General features: G+C 46.0%; 1 pseudogene; it reads left to right on the top strand.

Moving 5' to 3' along the window:
* Positions 1-16,281: 16,281 nt before the first annotated feature.
* Positions 16,282-17,295, top strand: LOC147421161 (uncharacterized; annotated as a pseudogene).
* Positions 17,296-18,698: the final 1,403 nt, after the last annotated feature.

The following is an 18,698-nucleotide window of genomic DNA, read 5'->3' as shown; positions in this document are numbered from 1 at the left end:
ATGCCGGCTAGAGCGGTTCCAATTGTGGAAGAAATGAAGGTGGTTCCAAAGTGGAAAAAGGTTGTGCTGCCAAGTTCGAATGCGGTTGTCGAAGCTCCGTTGAAGTGTGGTAAAGAGAAAAGGGTGCGGTTTGGAGACAAGGTCAAAGTGGTGAAGCTGGAGGAGGTTCTTGAGCTTGAAATAGAGGAAGAGATTGGGTTGAGTGATAGTAGTTCTATGGATGCAGACACGAGTTGGGAGACTGAGTCATCTCAATCCAGATAGGATGAGTTCGATCTCTTGCATGTGAGTGGAGAGTAAGTGAATATGTGCGAGGAGAAGCATGAGGTGCAAGCCGAGGTGCCTAGTGAAGATGAAGTGGAGCAGTTTAGGCCTACAAGTGATGATGTGCAGGTAAGGGTGATGTGCAGTGCCATGCTAGTGGCCATGTTGATGAAGGTAGTTGTGGAATGTGCCATGGTGGTGCAACAGGTGCAAAGTTTTACCAAAAGGCATAAAGCAGTCATGCATGTGGAAGACGACGAGGAGGATGCGATAGAGAACAAGTTTCTCTCTTCTTTGGTGGAGCTTGATGATGCAACGGTAGAATAACAGGTGGTTGCAGTCGACAAGCAGGTGGTGCTTATCGACCTTGAAGGGCCAGTTGTTGACGAAGAAGAGCTCGACAATGTTGGAATTGAGTGCATGGTAGGTGAGAAGGGCAGTGCGGTGTCAAAGATAGAGGTGCTTCCTACACAATCAGTGCCCTCTATGACAGTTGATGTAAATTCCAAGGTGGTGTCCAAGATTTCTAAGGAGGTCTGTGAGTGGTGGTTGAAAGGAATGGTGATCAAAGCAGCTGTGCGGTGGGCCGTTGAAGAGGTGCAGGATCTGCTAGATGAGGATCTAGCTTTACATGGTTGGGAGGGTGGGTTAAGTATGTCAGGTATGTCAGGTCTATTTGGTGCAAGTGATGGTACAAGTATGTATTTGGATGGTGAGTACGAGGGTGCTCTATTTGGTATTCTTGTAGATGCTTTGTTTTGAGTGGGCAATTCGCCAATGAGTGCTTGGAGTGGTAGAAGTATGATGCTGACGGTTTGGGTATGTAGTTGGTTATGTGCCTTAGTGCGTCACTATGCAAGGGTGTTACAGGTGGACGAAAGAGACCAATGCAAGGTGTTTGACCCAGGCGGTTGATAACAGGCAAAGCAGGGGTTTGGGCAACCCGCATGAGTAATAGCGGTGGGTGACAGATGCCAGTCTATGTACATATGCTCGGTGTTTTTGTGGTGAACAGAGAGTTCGTGTTTGGTGTACAGTTTTTTAGTGTAATAAGCCCATGTGTGGTTGAATATAAATGTTCAACAAGGGTGGGCAATGAAGGTGCAGCCAAAGTCGGTATGAACTAGAAAGTGATCTATGCCAGGAAATGGTTGCACGCAGGTGCAGTGTAGAAGGCTAGACAGGTACCAAGGTCCTAGGTAGCCCGGTGGCTATGGAAATGTATGTTTAAAGCGGTTTTTTTAGGCCAAAAGAGCTAAGGGATGGTCCAGGTGGAATAGCAGGTGAAGGTGCCCAAAGTGCTGAGTTAGTTCTCTGGAATGTAGTGTTCAATGTGCTCTAGAAGTCAGTCCAGATGGCTCATCAAACGGAGCCCCGATGCTCAAGATATTGTAGTTCAAAATTAGAAGGTTTAGCAGATCCCCGATGCTCAAGATATTGTAGTTCAAAATTAGAAGGTTTTAGCAGATCCCCGACGGGTAGGACAACTGGGGACAGGTGGCCCAGGCAAATGTCAACGGATACATGTGTAGAGCTCAAATTATGGAGCATGCATGTCTTCTTGGATCGTGAATGAGAGCTCTAGATAGCAAGTTATGGCCATCAGAAGTTTTTCCGGGGACCAGTTATGGGCCAAGTCAACCGCATCGAAAGATGAGCCATCTGGAATTTTTAAGCCTCAACAATGTTCAAGCAGATAGAGCACACCGAGTGGAGTCAGCAAGATACCACAGGATGAAGTTGGGAGCATTTGGCGGTGGAGAGTTTGCAAGATAAATTTCTCTATTTTTTATGGCCTCGGATAGCGAGCTCAGAGGAGTCCAAAGATGATGAGATTTGCACGACTCAGTAAAGATCCAACCCGGCTTGGCGATCCGAGATTCCGACCATCGAGCAAGATATGGGAGCCGAGGGAAGAAGGCCAAAAAAATGGGGGGTTTTAAATATCTTTTTGGTGGTTTTTGGTGGGCTCGAGACCACGAATCCAATGGCTGCCACCTAACCCAGCGACAAATCCCACATGGAGGCCTAGGTGATGAACCAAGGGCATATAAAGGTCAAAATGCGCATCCGTTATTGGCATCGAAGAGGTACCAAGGAGCTTGGAGCACCGGTGGCTATGGAGTTCGGTGATGTGGCCGCTTGCGGCTCTATGTGGTGGCAATGGAGTAATCCCACATGGTGCCAAGTGGGAGGATGGTGCCAAGTGGCAATGGAGTAATCCCACATGGGGGGAAGCAAGTGGAAATTGGAGTATAAGGGGGAGTGGGTACCCCTAAGGGTGTATCAAAGGAGCTAATGGAGCTTCCTTGCCTTGCTTGTGAGGGCTCGTGGGTGTTGGGGGAGAGAGGGGGTTCCCTTTCAGTCCACACCAGCTACCTAGGCGCCTGGCCACCTTTTTGGCCCACTGGGCATCCCCTTTCCCCACTTGCCTTGGTCAAAAATTGTCCGACAGCTCACTTTTCACCCAAAAAAGGCCTAAAATGGACCAATTAAAAGGTGCCCAAAGGGGGAAATGATGTCGGCTAAAAAGAGTGAGAAAATACCTTGGGATAGGAGCCAAAAAACTCCCCTTTTAATAGTGAAGTTCGCGTGTAGCGCGTGTACGGGGTGTGTGCAAGAGAGGGAAGGAGAAGGGGAAGGGGATGAAGCACAGTACACATCAGGGAGTTTGGGTTAGTGGAGAGGAAAGTGAGAGAGTGGTCAACTCTCTCCCTTTATCTCCCTATATTCATTTAGGTGAAAGTATAAATAGGGGCGGTTTCCCACGGCCACCTGGCCTACACCCCAACAACCTCCCACTTGAAGGTCATGGTGGCCAATAGTGGCATTAGTATAGTTAGTCTATACAAAATTGATGAAGCATTGCCGAGGCTTCATCCTACACCCATAAGTTCTATACAATGTGTAAATCACTCCGAGGCTAGGCTCTTTGTGAGAGCATCTGAGGGGTTGTCGTCAGTGTAAACCTTGACAAGCTTGATATGCTTGCCAGCCAATGCATCTCGTATGACATGGTATCTGACCTCTATGTGTTTCAACTTTGAGTGAAACACTGGATTCTTTGCCAAAGCAATGGCACTCTAACTATCACAATGTAGTACTGGAACCTCGTGAACGCCCAAATCTCCCACTAGACGAGCCAACCATATGGCTTCCTTGCTGGCGTCAGACGCAGCAACATATTCTGCCTCGGTGGTTGGTAGATGAAGATGTGAAATCTTGGAGACACGATCTCCAAGAGATAGCTGCTCCAGAAAACATGAACACATAGCCAAATGTGGATCTTCTACGATCCACGCAACCCGCATAATCCGCATCCGTGTAACCTACAATAGATGCATCACTATTTCCGAAGCGTAAACACTTGCTAGCTGTACCTTCTGAAATATCTAAGGATTTTCTTCACTACTTCCCAATGCTTCTTGCCAGGGTTTTCCATGTACCTACTAACCACTCCCACTGCATGTGCAATGTCTGGTCTTGTGGCTACCATAGCATACATCAAACTGCCAGCTGCTGAAGAATATGGTACTTTGGCCATTTCCTCTTTCTCAACCAGTGTCTTGGGAGAGTCTTCCTTGCTAAGTTTGGATTATGCTTGCATTGGGGTACTCAATGACTTCCCCACCTGCATACTAAAACGTTGCAAGACTTTGTGAATGTACTTTTCTTGAGATAATTCAAGAATTCCACGTTGCCTGTCTCTCTTGATGTGCATACCAAGAAAGTGATTGGCATCTCCCAAATCTTTCATGGAAAACTGAGTGCTTAGCATCTTTTTCAACTGATTGATCTCATCAATTGATTTGCATGCGATAAGCATATCATCTACATACAAGATCAAGATGATTAAAGAACCATCGTTCAATATTTTTGTGTATAAGCAGTGATCCTCTTGACTTCTTATGTAACCCTAAGACTGCATGAATTTGTCAAATTTTTGATACCATTGCCTTGAACCTTGCTTGAGGCCATCGAGTGCCTTTTTAAGTCTACAAACCAATTCTGTCCTCGTTGGTTTTTGGGTTTCACATACGAAGCGCTCTGGTTGTTTCATGTAGACATCTTCATCTAGATCCCCATGAAGAAATGTTGTGTTCACATCCATTTGGACAAGTTCCATGTCCTGGATAGCAACCAAGCCAAGCACAGTGCAAAGTGTAGTCATCTTGACTACTGGAGAGAAAATCTCATCGAAATCCACACCTTTTTGTTGCTTGAAACCCTTGGAAACTAGACAAGCCTTGTATTTAGCCTCGGGATCTTCTGCTGTATACTTCTTCTTGTATACCCACTTGCAAGGTAAAGGATTATTTCCTTTCGGTAATTCAACCAAATCCCATGTCTCATTTTCCACAATCGAATTGTATTCTGATTGCATAGCTTGCTCCCACTTAACGCTATCATCCATTTGTATAGCTTCTTTGTAGCAGGTTGGCTCTCCACTGTCAGTGACCAAAATGTGGTGTATACCCAGCTCAAACCGCTCGGGCGAGAGGAGTGGATGCAACACTACTGAACTGAATTGGTTCTGAGGCTACATCCTCAAAACGAACACGTCTGTACTCAACATCTTTGATGGGCTTCTTGTGCATTTTTTATTCATTGAAAATCACATGTGAGCTACGAATGACTTTGTTTGATTCTGGGTGCCAGAGACGATATCCCATCTCTCCGTTTGCACCATAGCCAATAAAGATGCATTTGTGTGATGTGGGATCTAACTTCCGACGAAGTTCTTTGGGCACATGTGCATATGCCTCACATCCAAATATAGGTAAATGCTCATAGCTTGGCCTTTTACCAGTCCATAATTCCTCTGGAATTTTGAATTCAAAGGAGAACTAGGTGACCTGTTGATGATGTGCACTACTGTCAGAACAGCTTCCCCCCAAAACTCTGGAGTAAGCTTCGCCATAGACATCATAGAGACAACTCGCTCTTGAATCGTACGATTCATTCTTTTAGCTATCCCATTTTGTGCAGGTGTGTATGGAGCAGTAAACTGCCGCCAAATGCCTCTTCTATTGCAAAAAACCTTGAACTCTATGGAGATGTATTCTCCACCATTGCCCGTGCGAAAAGCTTTGAACTTTGTTCCTGATTGGTTCTCAACCATGGCGAGGAATTTTTGGAATGTCGAAAAAACTTCTTCCTTACGCTTAAGGAGATACACCCACACCTTTATGGTAGAATCATCTATGAACGTGAGAAAGTAGTTCGCTCCCCCTAGAGTTTTATGTGGCATTGGACCACACAAATCACTGTGCACTAAGTCTAGAGGTTCGCCTAGTTTCTTTTTCAATGGCGAAGATGTCAATCTAGTATGTTTGCCATATAGACAATGCTCACACATTGGAAAGTCCGTGTAATCTAAGACAGGTAAGTAGCCAAAACGCTGAAGTGTTTTCATTCCCTTTTGGCTAATGTGCCCTAGCCGGCTATGCCACAACTCAGGAGATGGCAGCTCGGCAACATAGATAGAGTGTTCGTCAACACTCAAAACAAACAAAGAGTACAGGGATCCATTTTTATTACCTTTCATCATGATAAGGTTGTTCTTGCAGATCATCCAAGAACGATTACCAAAAACTGTAGGGTAGCCAAGATCATCCAATTGCCCTATAGAAAGCAAGCTTTTCGTAAGCCTGGGAACATGTCTGACATTCTATAGCACAAAAGTAATGCCATTATGCATCTGAAGTTTCACATCACCAATGCCAATAATGTCAATCTCATAGGAATCACCAAGCATGACTATTCCATGCATGGATGCATGAGGAAAACCACTCTCTATGCGGTGTGACATGAAAAGCTTGCACCAGAATCAAGGATCCAATTCTATGCATAACCCTCATCCTGTGCAACCAAAGCATCTGGAGTGAGATCTGAAGTGAAAATGAGAACATCTGAGGCATCTGCTGTCACCTCGGGATGAATCTTTGTGGGCATATTGAGCATCACTGGAGGAGGAGCATCCTCTACTGCAGTGGTGGGTATGGGAGACTCAACAATATTGAGCTCCTCAATCTTTACTGTACTTTTGCCTTTGCCAGAATTATCCTTTTACGTGTTTTTCTGATCTCTTAGGAAACTGCGACAATCCTTTTTATAATGACCCTTCTTGTGGCAATAGTAACACTTGACATTTCTGGCATTGCGGTCTCTACTTTGGTTCCTGTGTTTGCTAGGACTACGAGGATTTCGCTCTCTACTTTTGCTTTTGTATTTGTTCCTGTCACGGCCTCTTGGCTTTGTTGAACTGCCAGCCATATATGCATCTCCATGACTAGCGTTATCAAGAGATTTACGATGAATCTCTTCAGTGAGCAATGCATCTGTGACAGCATTAAACTCTAACTTGCCATTCAGAGCTGAATTGCTAATGGTTGTGCAAAAGATATCCCATGAACTGGGTAGAGAGCATAACAAGAAGATAGACTTGAGTTCATCGTCAAACTCCTTAAAGCCCTGAGATGTCAGCTGACTGAACAAGGAGTTGAACTCATTTAAGTGACCGGAAACTGTGCTACCTTCTTTCATGTTGAGCTTCATAAGCTTTTTCATGAGAAAAAATTTATTGGATGCACTTTTGCTCTCCCATGCTGAACATAAGCTATCCCATAGTTCCTTGGTTGTTTTCTTCCCTATGATAGTGAAGAAGACAGACTTGGCTAGATGTAGACGTATCGCAGCCATGGCTTTTGCATCCAAAAGCTCCCATTGAGCTTGTGTATAATCATCATCCTCTACGTGCTCTTTCAACAGTTCTGAGAGGCCTTTGTTTATCAAAACATCTTTCATGCGCTCTTTCCACATGGTGAAGTTGCTGCCATCAAACTTCCGAATAAAATACTCCTCCTTTTCTGAAGAAGAAGCCATCGCTGATAAGAGGGTTTGAGAGGTGCCAAACTATGGCGAGAAGCTGGAGAAATTTGGGCAGAGTAACCTTTGTATTGGGAGTAAAATCTCAACCGAGATAGACTCAAAAGTGCCAACAATGGAAGTCACGACTCGCGGGAAGTAAATCCGGCAGAGTCTCCTTTGTATGAGGAGTCAAAACTCAACTCAAAATGCATATAAATGTGCCAACTGCACTAACGGGGCATCTGCTGCACAAAACCACTGATGTGTGAGTGCCAACTCGGCGTCAAAAAGCATAAATAACCGTCCAGATACATATCCTATGGCGAGGGTATCGTAAAGGGGAACTCCAGTTACCTGTATCATCGAAGGTGTCTCAACATTCGAGCACACCCCAGCTCAAAGAAAACCTCACGCTATCAACCCTCCAAAGGCTAATGCAGACACAAATGGACTAGCCACAGTCTCAGAAAGGGCTCTTCTGGTCCAAGTCTCAGAAACGTCCGGGAAAAACTGCCAAAATAGCCAAAGATGGCTCCACATGTAGTACAGTGGGCAGTGTCCGCAACTCAACGTACATGAGTAAAACCGCGCTCAAACAGGCGCCAAGAACTGCTGCATGCAGTGAAAGTGATCCCTGCGGGGATATCTGCTCTCAAAAGAGCTCAGTAGCACTAGGTGTGCTCACAACAAAATGCATCTGTCTCAACGCATGTATCCTCAGAGAATCTGCTGCCTAAATGACTTCCAAATCCCCTATGAAAAGCGTTGTGTCTGGTAACCTGGAGAATCCGTGAGTGGATGGGCTGAAAACCCCCCCCGTAGCCTCTAACCTGCGTGTCGGTGTCTCTATGTGCCGATTTTTGCCCGTGCCGGGCAGAAATATGCTAGTCGAATAGCCGCCAAAGGTGTCATATCCGTAAACTGTGTCGTACACGGCGATCAGTGCGCTCGGTGCCGATGCCGGGTGTCACTCCTCTATGATAGAGGTACCTCACCCGCGCATGTCGCAAGCACGATCGTCGATCGCAGGAACGCGCTCGTGTGGGGAAGCGCCCGGTGACTGGGTCGGATGTCGGAGATCCACCACAATGAGGAGTGTCGAGCCGGTGCACATGAGCGGTGTCGATGTCGATGTCGCCTTCCGCCTCCGGGCGGAAGTGGCTAGCCGAGTAGCTGTGAACGCCTACGCTCAAAGTGGAGAAGGACGCCGAGATCGGACTGATGCCAAATAATGCAGGCACCTGTGCAGCCGAGCACAATGTGTCTCTCTCGCTCAAGCTCACTCTCTCACGCTTGTTTTTGGGGCATGTATGTGAGCCGGTCAAGGAGTCGGGGGTCGGAGCATCAAAATGGGGTTTTGTCGAGGGCTTTGTGTGGGAATGAGCCTTTGCACACAAAGAGGTTTCTAAGGCTCGCCCGCACCTGTGCAGCCGAGCACAATGTGTCTATCTCGCTCAAGCTCACTCTCTCACGCTTGTTTTTGGGACATGTATGTGAGCCGGTCAAGGAGTCAGGGGTCGGAGCATCAAAATGGGGTTTTGTCGAGGGCTTTGTGTGGGAATGAGCCTTTGCAGACAAAGAGGTTGTTAAGGCTCAAAGGAAACATTCGATTTTTTATTTTTTTTACTGTTGAGTCTGCTTGTGCCAGTGCTGACGAGCAAGCACACACACAGTGAGTGTGTGTGTGTGTGTGTGTGTGTGTGTGTGTGTGTGTGTGTGTGTGTGTGTGTGTGTGTGTGTGTGTGTGTGTGTGTGTTTGTTGCTCGGCAATGGTTGCTGCCTATTCGACATTGCTTGTTGTTGCATGTGTTTGCTCCTTACTGCATCACCCAATGCCAAGATGCTCTCCCTTGCAAAGCTCGTCCTACTGCACCCGATTGCTCATGATGCAAGGTCCCAATTGCTTGGGTTTTCTGCGTGCTGCTCTCATTGCCCGACTGCTTGCTCTGTCTTCTATGCGGTGCAAGCCTTCAATTCCCCTCAATTCGTTGCAGCTCGAATCTAGCGCTGCCTCAATTGGCTAAGGTCGAGCTCGATTTGGTTCTCTGGCTGCCCCAATGTCGAGCCAGCCCGAGTGTGTGTTTGCTTGCTTCAAACCAGCTCGTTGCAGCCCCACTCCAATTGCCAGCACTACCTTTCTTGGCCTCGCTTTGTAGCCGGCTACTGCTCAATGGATCCCCCACTGAGTGTATGTGTGCATGCTCTGCCGGTCTCAAGGGATCTCCCCCAATCGTCAGGGCCGTTGTTGCTCCTACCTCCTTGCAACAATTTCCCATCACGCGTATGTGTATTGCCCCCCCCCCCCCCCCCCCCCCCCCCCACTGCTCTGCTCACGGGTCGTGCTCCTGGCTTCAATTGTTTTCCTTAATGTCGACTTTCTCACGGCTCTCTGTCCTCTCGATTTGATTGCAGCTAAGGTTTCATTGGCTCCATTATCCTGGCAATGGAATGCCTTCTGAGCTCTACCTTACTTGGCCCTGTTGCCTAGGTAAGCAGCTTGAGGATGGCTGCACCCTTGCCGATTATAATCCCTCTGTACCGACCTCCTGTTTTTCCTTTTTTGATTTGCTTGCATCAAGCTTTACCAAAAGCTTGCTCCCACACCTTGCTCGACTCAGTACCTGCTCAAGTTCCCAAGTTCCAAGATTTTTCAAGCTCTCAATCTGTGCAAAGCTCTCTGCCCGATTTTCTGCTTACTGATCTTCCAAGCTCTCTTGATTTCCTCCTCGACTTGGGTTTGTCGCACACGTGAAGCGTAGCGTGGGATGCCAACGAGCTCCCTGAGCTTTGATACCAATTGTAGTTCGCGTGTAGTGCGTGTACGGGGTGTGTGCAAGAGAGGGAAGGAGAAGGGGAAGGGGATGAAGCACAGTACACAGCAGGGAGTTTGGGTTAGTGGAGAGGAAAGTGAGAGAGTGGTCAACTCTCTCCCTTTCTCTCCCTATATTCATTTAGGTGAAAGTATAAATAGGGGCGGTTTCCCACGGCCACCTGGCCTACACCCCAACAGATAGCTGCAATTCCCTACACACCCTTTTTCCTAACTTCAAAAGCTTATAACTCTCTTGTCTGGTGTCAGAATCAAGCATATGGATACTCTACGGAGGTCTACACAACATGAGAGACATCTTTATGGTCTTGTTTTTCATCAATTTTAATCATGGTTTGGGATAAGGCTGTTTTCCGCTTGACTCTACAGGTGTTCGACATAGGTGTTTTCCGCAGCTTTGTGGTGTTTCTTTCCGATGGTGTGGTGTGTGCAAGGCTATAGGGGTTCTCATTTTCCTTCTTGTTTGCATGCTAACATCATTTTGGTGCCCCCATGGAGGAGCAAGTACTCCTATGCTCCAATTCCTGTGAAATATGTCTATTCTACAGGCAGTGAATGTAAAAGGGATGTGGGTCCTTATGGACAACCACCTATGTATGTGTAAGTTGTGGACAGCACTTGAGGCGGTCGTATAATTGGATTGCAGCCTTTGGAGGGTCGTGAGGTTTTGTGAAGCCGAGCACTGGGGGCCGGACCCAGTGTGAGGTGGATTAGATACTGGAGCGATCCATCGACATCCCTTGAGTTTTCGACGTCACATGTAAGTTTTTTTGTGGCAATCAAACATGGTAGATGAGTTCCCACAGTTTCATGGATTTCCTAATGAAAATGGACAGACGCCTATTGAAAAATTGGAAGTCAACTGCTTAATACACAATATACTAGACCAAGGTATATTGTTGCGGCTACTGTTATATAGTTTACAGGATGAGGCAAAAGTTTGGTTACACAATTTTGAGGAGTTGATGCAGGCACAAAACCCAGGGGTGGTTTTGGACTACAATCGTGTGAAGCAAGCTTTCCTGGCACAATACCAATCCATCAAAGTACCTGATGAAGTTTGGCATGAATTTCTGGGATACACTCAAAGGGATAATCAAAGGGTTGATGATTTTGTCATGCAATTCACCCGTTTATGGGATAAATGGGCCCGGGCTTTGGGAAACGAGATCCTTCCATCCATGTTAAAGAAGGACCATTTTGTGGCAAACCTAAAAGAAGCTTGAAGTTCAAAGTTGAGTTGAAAAGACCCACCACCTTCGAGGAGGCAGTCACCATTGCCAGAGAGAAAGAATGGAAAGCTCAAAGGCTTAATGAATACGGGAAAGTGGTCCCTGAGCAAAATAATGGTAGCCAAAAGGAGGAGAATCAGGCAGAAGCTGGAGGCCAACCTATTCAAAGGGCTGCTAGTACTGAACAGTTACAACAAAATATGCAAGACATGATGACCATGATGCAGGAATTACAACTTAGTGTTCTTGGTGGTGGAGGTGGTCATGGTCGTGGACGTGGTAGAGGGATGGCTAGGCATGTGAAGCTCATCGTAATGCTAACCAGGGTCATGGGCAAGGTGGTTTTGAGCCGCAGAGGAGGTTCATTCCTACTTGTTATATGTGGTGAGCTTGGTCACATTAGCACTTATTGTCCAAAGCCAACAAGGATGGGAGGGGATATGTTTCCACTTCCTCATCGGATTCCTAACAGAGCTAATGATTATGCATTAGATGTATGAGGAGATCAAGGTACTGGACAAGAAAATCAAGCCTCAACCTCTGATGGTCATGTGGGTATTGTGGGTGTAGAAAAGAAAGACGCAGATGTGTTGCCAATAGGAAAAAGAGAGAGGGAAGGCTATGCAGCACCAGGGCCTAGTAGAAAAACAGGGAAGGAGAAGGAGGGTGAAGATACGAAAGCCAAGAGAAAGAGAAAGCCTCGCAAACAATTCCAAGTGGCAGATTTGACTTTGGGAGAAGGCCAAACAGCTTACAGTTTAAAGGAAGACCTGATTGGAAGGAAAGTAGATTGTACTTTTGGACAGTTGATGAATATGGTGCCCAAACTTAAAAGGCAGTGGAAGTCATTAGTGAATCCAGAAAAAGATCCAAAGCATGGATAAGTCAGAGTGTTGTCTGTGGGAGAGTTACCCGACATCTGTCCTGTGGTGAACGCTTGGCACAAAGGTGTGGGCATGGGAGAAGCCTACATTGATGGAGGTGCTCAGGTTTGTGTGATCACATAGTCATGTGTCGAGAGACTGGGTCTCATTACATACGGAAGCTTTGGGTTTTGGATTCAACTAGAAAACCATGCCAAGGTGAAATGTTTGGGGATGATCAAGAATTTGGAAGTTGAAGTCTTTAACGTGAAAGTTATGGTGAAGACCAGTTGGCACAGACCAGAGGCTGTGCAGGTTCAGAGGGGGTGGATGTCGTCCCGCTCCGCTTCCATGATGGAAAAAAGAGTAAAGAGAAGCAGAAGAAGTCTATTTGAAGCTCACACATTTATTGAGCAGTGACCAGGGCTCGAGAACAAGTAAGGAGATCCAGAAAGTGTATGCTTTATGTGGTTATGAAGGCCTAAGCATAGAGATTTTATGCTTGAAGAAAAGGTTTTACATGTGAAAGGGCTCTTAGGACATATAAGGCCACTTGGGTAGAGGAAGGCATGTGGTCAGTGGTAAAAAAGAAAGTGTGTGGGAGACTTCCCATCTCTGCATGAGGGAGGCCGAAAAAGTCCTATTCTGGAATTTTTTTGTAAAACAGGTTTCTGGACAAAACGGCCCACGATGGCAGAAAGAAAAGGGCGTTTTGAGCATTTTTGCCCCTCACGCACAGAGGCTAATTCTGCACCAATTAGGAGATATTCAAGTTTTTGTGCTCTGTTGTATTAGTGAGGAGGAAGCCATAAGCCACTCTAAGCCAAGCTTCCATAGCCCACTTTCATCCAATCTTCCATAGCCAATCTAATCAAAGACACCATAAGCCACTCTAATCCAAGCTTCCAAGCCATTTTAATCATGGAAGGAGTTTAAATAATGTAAGCACCTCCCCCTGTGGGCCCTATGGTGTGTCGAAAAAAAAAAATAATGTAAGCAGCGGTACTGTTAAAAATAATCAAGCTTCAGGATCTTGTTCAAGCTGTTAATTTCAAGCTTTGTCTACATTCATTGTGTCTGCTGCAACTGTCTTCCTCACACCTCTCACAGCCAGAGGCCCCGTACCTTCCCGGCTCACCTTTCGAACACAAATCCCCCAACACCGCAGCTTACTGCCTGAGGCTTAAAGCCCCCAACAAAAAAATGGACCAGCCTTCTCCTTCTCTGGCCTTCTAGTTCGGCATGATCGTGAGAGTAGCTGGTTTCGCCATAGCCTTTGTACTCTTCAGTCGTCTGCTCGCGGAGGCATAGACCTTGTTCGTCTTGTAGACCATAAGAGCACCTTTGGCTTTGTCCTTGCAGAGCACAATCACACTTTGAGATCCGTCCCCACCAAGGGCCGCAAAAGCTCCTCTACGCATGTCTTTGCTACCGCCTCTTTACATGTTCTCTTGGTAGCTACGGGTTCCTACAATTGGTAGCCCTAACGGCTTCAGGGAATGGCAGCTCCTACAATTTGAGGTATCTTTCTTGATTCTCAGTAATAAAAGAGTAAAAGTGATTGCCCCCCCCCCCCCCCCCCCCCCTACTAGCACACACTTGGACTTATCATTTAAATTTTCCCTTCTTAAAAGAATTAGAGACTCTTACAAATCAGTACTACGGCCAATGTGCTTTCAAATCGTTTGTCCATTTACAAACCCTTCTACCTTATTTCTTTTGCAGATTGCATATTCACTTAATCTGATAGTTGGAATTCGACTCCAAGAAGATCCTTCATCACCTCATATATCACAAACACCAAGAAGAAACAACCTTGATAGAATTGGGAATCATGCGTTTGTACAAGGCTCCAAAGCCTTCATTGCGAACAGTCTTTCAAAAAGCATCAATCATCCTAGTGTACTGAACCTGTGCTTTCATCTAACCATCTGCAGTGATGACAGAGGAGGCATCCTTCCATCCCACCATATGGATCCTTCTCAGTACCACATTTGCCACGGACTGGCCCACTGTACCTGCTCATTCTCCACATCCAAGTTTTGTAAGGACGCTCAAATCATCATTCTTTTTATGCTTGCTTGCTATGTTCCTCTTCAACAACCAGTCTTTGAGTGATTCATATACCGCAAAATTCAAACCCACGTACGGGATCACACCAATATCAGATGGAAACCAACCTTTGTAGACCGCTAATGGTCCTTCCTCTTTCATTATTGTTGATGCTGCATGGAACATTCCTCGATAGCACATTGGTGAATCCTCTATTTGCACTGTAAGCCTACCTCGAACCATGTCCGGTGATTGCCGATGATTTGGGGCACAGAAGATCTCTCTCTCTCTCTCTCTCTCTCTCTCTCTCTCTCTCTCTCTCTCTCTCTCTCTCTCTCTCTCTCTCTCTCTCTCTCTCTCTCTCTCTCTCTCTCTCTCTCTCTCTCTCTCTCTCTCTCTCTCTCTCTCTCTCTCTCTCTCTCTCTTTTCTTTTTTTAGAAGCATAAACACCCTCAAGGTGAACATTCCCCTTTACAAAAAGCCAAGATAGACACAAATTACACCAACTCACATAAGGTAAAAAGGTTACAACAACAAAGAACACACTTTGACACCCAAGTGTAGACACCATATTATTTATTTCACAAGTACGTGCATCTAGAAGATTCAAAACCAAAAAACGTGCTCGGATGGCTGAGTTAGTGAGGGTGGCCCGAGCCACCCTTGTCCTTTCTGCCCTTCTTATGGTGGTAGGCTCCAGGGCTAGAAAAATCCATTGTTCCTAACCGATCAAAATAAGGGGAAACTTGAAATTCTCACGGTTTTTAGGTCAAAATTTGACGCTTTTTTCGGTAATTACACTAAAACTTGTGCAAATTTGCCGGTTTTCTTAAAGGCAAGCTCAAAATCTAACCGGGGTTTCATAATTTTAGCCGGTTAAAATACACTAGACCTCCGTTTTTTTCTAACACTAACCAGTGGTAGCCGCCCTTCTTCTTGTACCCTTTCAATTTCCTTTCTTGGCCCACGACTCGGGAGTTGGACTCCTCACCTACTTCTGCCCCAGCCGCTAATTTGCACCCCACTTCCTTCGCCTCATTATTAGCAACGCTGCCACCAGCATGAGCATAACTATTACCAGCATGCACATTTATACCTAACACTTGATGTTACTCTCTCTCTCTCTCTCTCTCTCTCTCTCTCTCTCTCTCTCTCTCTCTCTCTCTCTCTCTCTCTCTCTCTCTCTCTCTCTCTCTCTCTCTCTCTCTCTCTCTCTCTCTCTCTCTCTCTCTCTCTCTCTCTCTCTCTCTCTCTCTCTCTCTCTCTCTCTCTCTCTCTCTCTCTCTCTCTCTCTCTGTGTGTGTGTGTGTGTGTGTGTGTGTGTGTGTGTGTGTTGTGTGTGTGTGTGTGTGTGTGTGTGTGTGTGTGTGTGTGTGTGTGTGTGTGTGTGTGTGTGTGTGTGTGTGTGTGTGTGTGTGTGTGTGTGTGTGTCGAAAAAAACAACTGTCTTAAAGAGCGCGCACCGGCGCGCGCTCTTTCAGACAGTTGTTTTTTTCCACACACACACACACACACACACACACACACACACACACACACACAGAGAGAGAGAGAGAGAGAGAGAGCTCGACAGTAACATCTCTTTTGCCCTCACGCAGAGAGTGCTTGGAAGGCACCATGGAAGCCGTGTCAACCTTTGTTACACCGGCCCTCGTTTCAAACACCTGCGTGTCGAAGTCTCTCAGCTCCTCCACTTCCTTCAGCGCTAGGCCCGTTGTTGCAGGTCTACCGGCTCTGAGGAAGATGAAGGTTTCTTGCTCTTTGAAGGAGGAACATGAGTCAAGGAAGGTTGAGCCAGCGGCACAGCAGGTGCACTTGCAACTTCCATCATGGTTGTTGCCCATCCTGAGCTTTCCCTTGTGGATGATCACCTTAGCACCGATGGTACTGGACTTTCTCTTGGTGTTAGAAACCCCCTCATTGTATGGATTCTGCTCCGCATTGCAACTCTCATCTGGGTGCTCTTCTTCGTATATGCATCCTCATCGAAGGAAGATGACGACTCTGGGCTCACGTTTGTTGTAAGAGCTGTGAATCAAGCTTCTGTATTGTATATTGAATTCTGAAAAATATGTTATAGTTGTCTCTCAAAGAGAGAGAGAGAGAGAGAGAGAGGGGGGGGGGGGGGGGGGGGGGGGGGGCGATTCCGAGAAGTCTGCGGAGCTCAAAGATGGCTGCAGCACTGAAGGATTTACGCAGCAAAGCGGACTTGGATGAGGTATTGCAGCAGAAGGGCTCGATTGCTCTTCATTTCTAGGCGTCATGGGTCCCGTCAGCGCTCCGACAATCCCACCATCCATTTCTTCACGGTTAAATTCTCGTAGGCTTACAATGTCTCAGTTGTTCCGTTATTTTTTTTTTTCAAGAATGGAGTCTTGGTAAATAATTGGAGGGCGCCAACCCAGCTGAATTGGCTCAAAAGGTATCTGAGCTTACAGGCCAGAAGAAGACATCAGAAATAGAGGAAATTAGAGATGCAAGTAAGATTAATGGTTTTGCTATGTCTAGAATATCAAAGCCTCCAATTTTGATGCCAAGATCTTTCAGAATCTCTACAACCTTGCGACTGAATCCACACTTTGGCTCATTGGGTAAGCCCTTCATAAACAACATCATTGTCTTGGAGGCAACAAGACTCTTTGTTGGAAGTACAAGCCCAATCGAGCATATTGATTGTCCGCCGCCCAGCACAACCAAGGGACACAACTCAATGATTGCACCCTTCCACATCACGCCCTTTGGGCTCTTATAAATGTATTCAATCAATTGACTAATACAAGCAGTTATCACCTCATCTCTCTCAGCGTTCTCTCTCTCTCTCACTCATTCTCTCTTTGCGCAAAGCTCACCCTTGCCTGCCTCTGAGTCATTTGCAGAGAATGAGGCAGTCAGGCAAGGTCTCAAATATTTCTCTAATTGGTACCCTCAGTTGTATATTGCTGGTGAATTCATTGGTGGCTGTGATATTGTCACACTGAGATGTATAAGAGCAGGGAACTAAAGGAATTACTGATGGAGAAAGGTGTGGTCCATAAAGAAAGTCTTGAAAGTAGACTGAAGAGTTTGATAAATTCATTGCCCACTACGCTTTTCATAAGAGGTTCTCCTGATCGTCGCGTTGTGGATTCAACTCCAAGGTGGTAAGCATACTACAAGAGGAGGGTATATCTTTTGGTACCTTTGATATTCTTAGTGACAATGAAGTTCGAGAAGGTCTTAAGAAGTATGCCAATTGGCCAACTTATCCACAGCTCTATCACAATGGTGAACTAATAGGAGGGTGCGACATCATTCTGGAGCTAAAAGCAAGCAATGAGCTGAAGGCAGAGCTCTCATAATTTGTAAAACCTTCATGAGTTTTGTGCAAAATTTACACATTAAAGTACCCAATATATTATAGAATGCTTGTAGTTCAATGTGGCCTCTCAAGAATTTGAGTCGTCCGATCTTGTCTTTATTTAGAAAGATTGATACTTGATGGTTGTGGATTTTGTCATACTATTGAACTTTTAAGCCCATTGCAACTCATGCAGGAAATTGGCACGCCCAGAGAGAGAGAGAGAGAGAGAGAGAGAGAGAGAGAGAGAGAGAGAGAAGAAGTGAGGGTTTCTGTGTGTGCTATTGCAGTCATCCCATCTCGTCAGCACTTTCCTCTCTCGCTGGCAAGCTGTGTAAAGTTGCCTCGCCATCACCTCTACCTCTCTCTTCTGGTCCATGTAAGTGCTTTTTGGTACAGGCTGTCCATTGCTCTCGGCTATATCATGCAGCCTTGTTGCTATAGTATGGGTATTGTATGTGCAGGTGCCAGCTTTGATCGCTCATTGTCTTCTTGCCATCGATCGCGACCCTTCATCTTCCCATCGTTTGGAATCTTGCCCCTAGTCTAGTGTGTGACTGCTCTGCGTTTTGCATGAGTTGGTGAATAGATGAGAAAGAAAGTGCCCAATGTCAAACTTAAAACCACTCCTGAGCCCAAGCCAAGAGGTGGCGCTCAGATCCTCTATAGGATCTCCTCCAGCCTCTCGCTCCCATCTTGCGAACCTCAGAGACCATGAGGCCTGATGCCCTCAAGAGAGTATGGGACTACATCAAGGCTCACAAGCTCCAGAGTAGTATTGAGAAATTGCAAATCTAATGTGATCCTCCCCTTAAGAAGGCACTTGGGCGAGATAATGTTAAGGTGTCAGAAGTGCTCAAGTACTTGAGTCCCTACTTGTCAACACATTTTTATGTTGATGCTATCGGGCTGTTGGCCTCTCATCTCTTATGACCGATTCAACGCAGAATATGGTGTCCACAAGAATTGGTGGTTAATGTGACGTAGTTCCAAGGAGATGAAGCAGCATTGCAGCGGAAGTAAAGTAGTAAATCATGCAAGTGCAATTAGGAAGCGAGAGCTAATTGGCCATCTGATATTGGGAAGAAGTAGGAGGCATGAGCACGAGCACGAGCTTGCACTACTATGTTATGATTCGTGCAGCTGCCAATATTTCAGCTGACTACAAGTAGTAGTACTAGCACGAGCGTACAACATTTGAAGAGCATAATAATTCATTGCTTTTATTAGATATGATGTTGATCATTGCA

The sequence above is a fragment of the Adiantum capillus-veneris genome, chromosome 28, assembly GCF_014529385.1.
Source record: "Adiantum capillus-veneris isolate H3 chromosome 28, ASM1452938v2, whole genome shotgun sequence".
Classification (NCBI taxonomy): domain Eukaryota; kingdom Viridiplantae; phylum Streptophyta; class Polypodiopsida; order Polypodiales; family Pteridaceae; genus Adiantum; species Adiantum capillus-veneris.
Note: the sequence above shows the minus strand (reverse complement) of the source record. Positions and strands in the feature narration are given on the sequence as shown.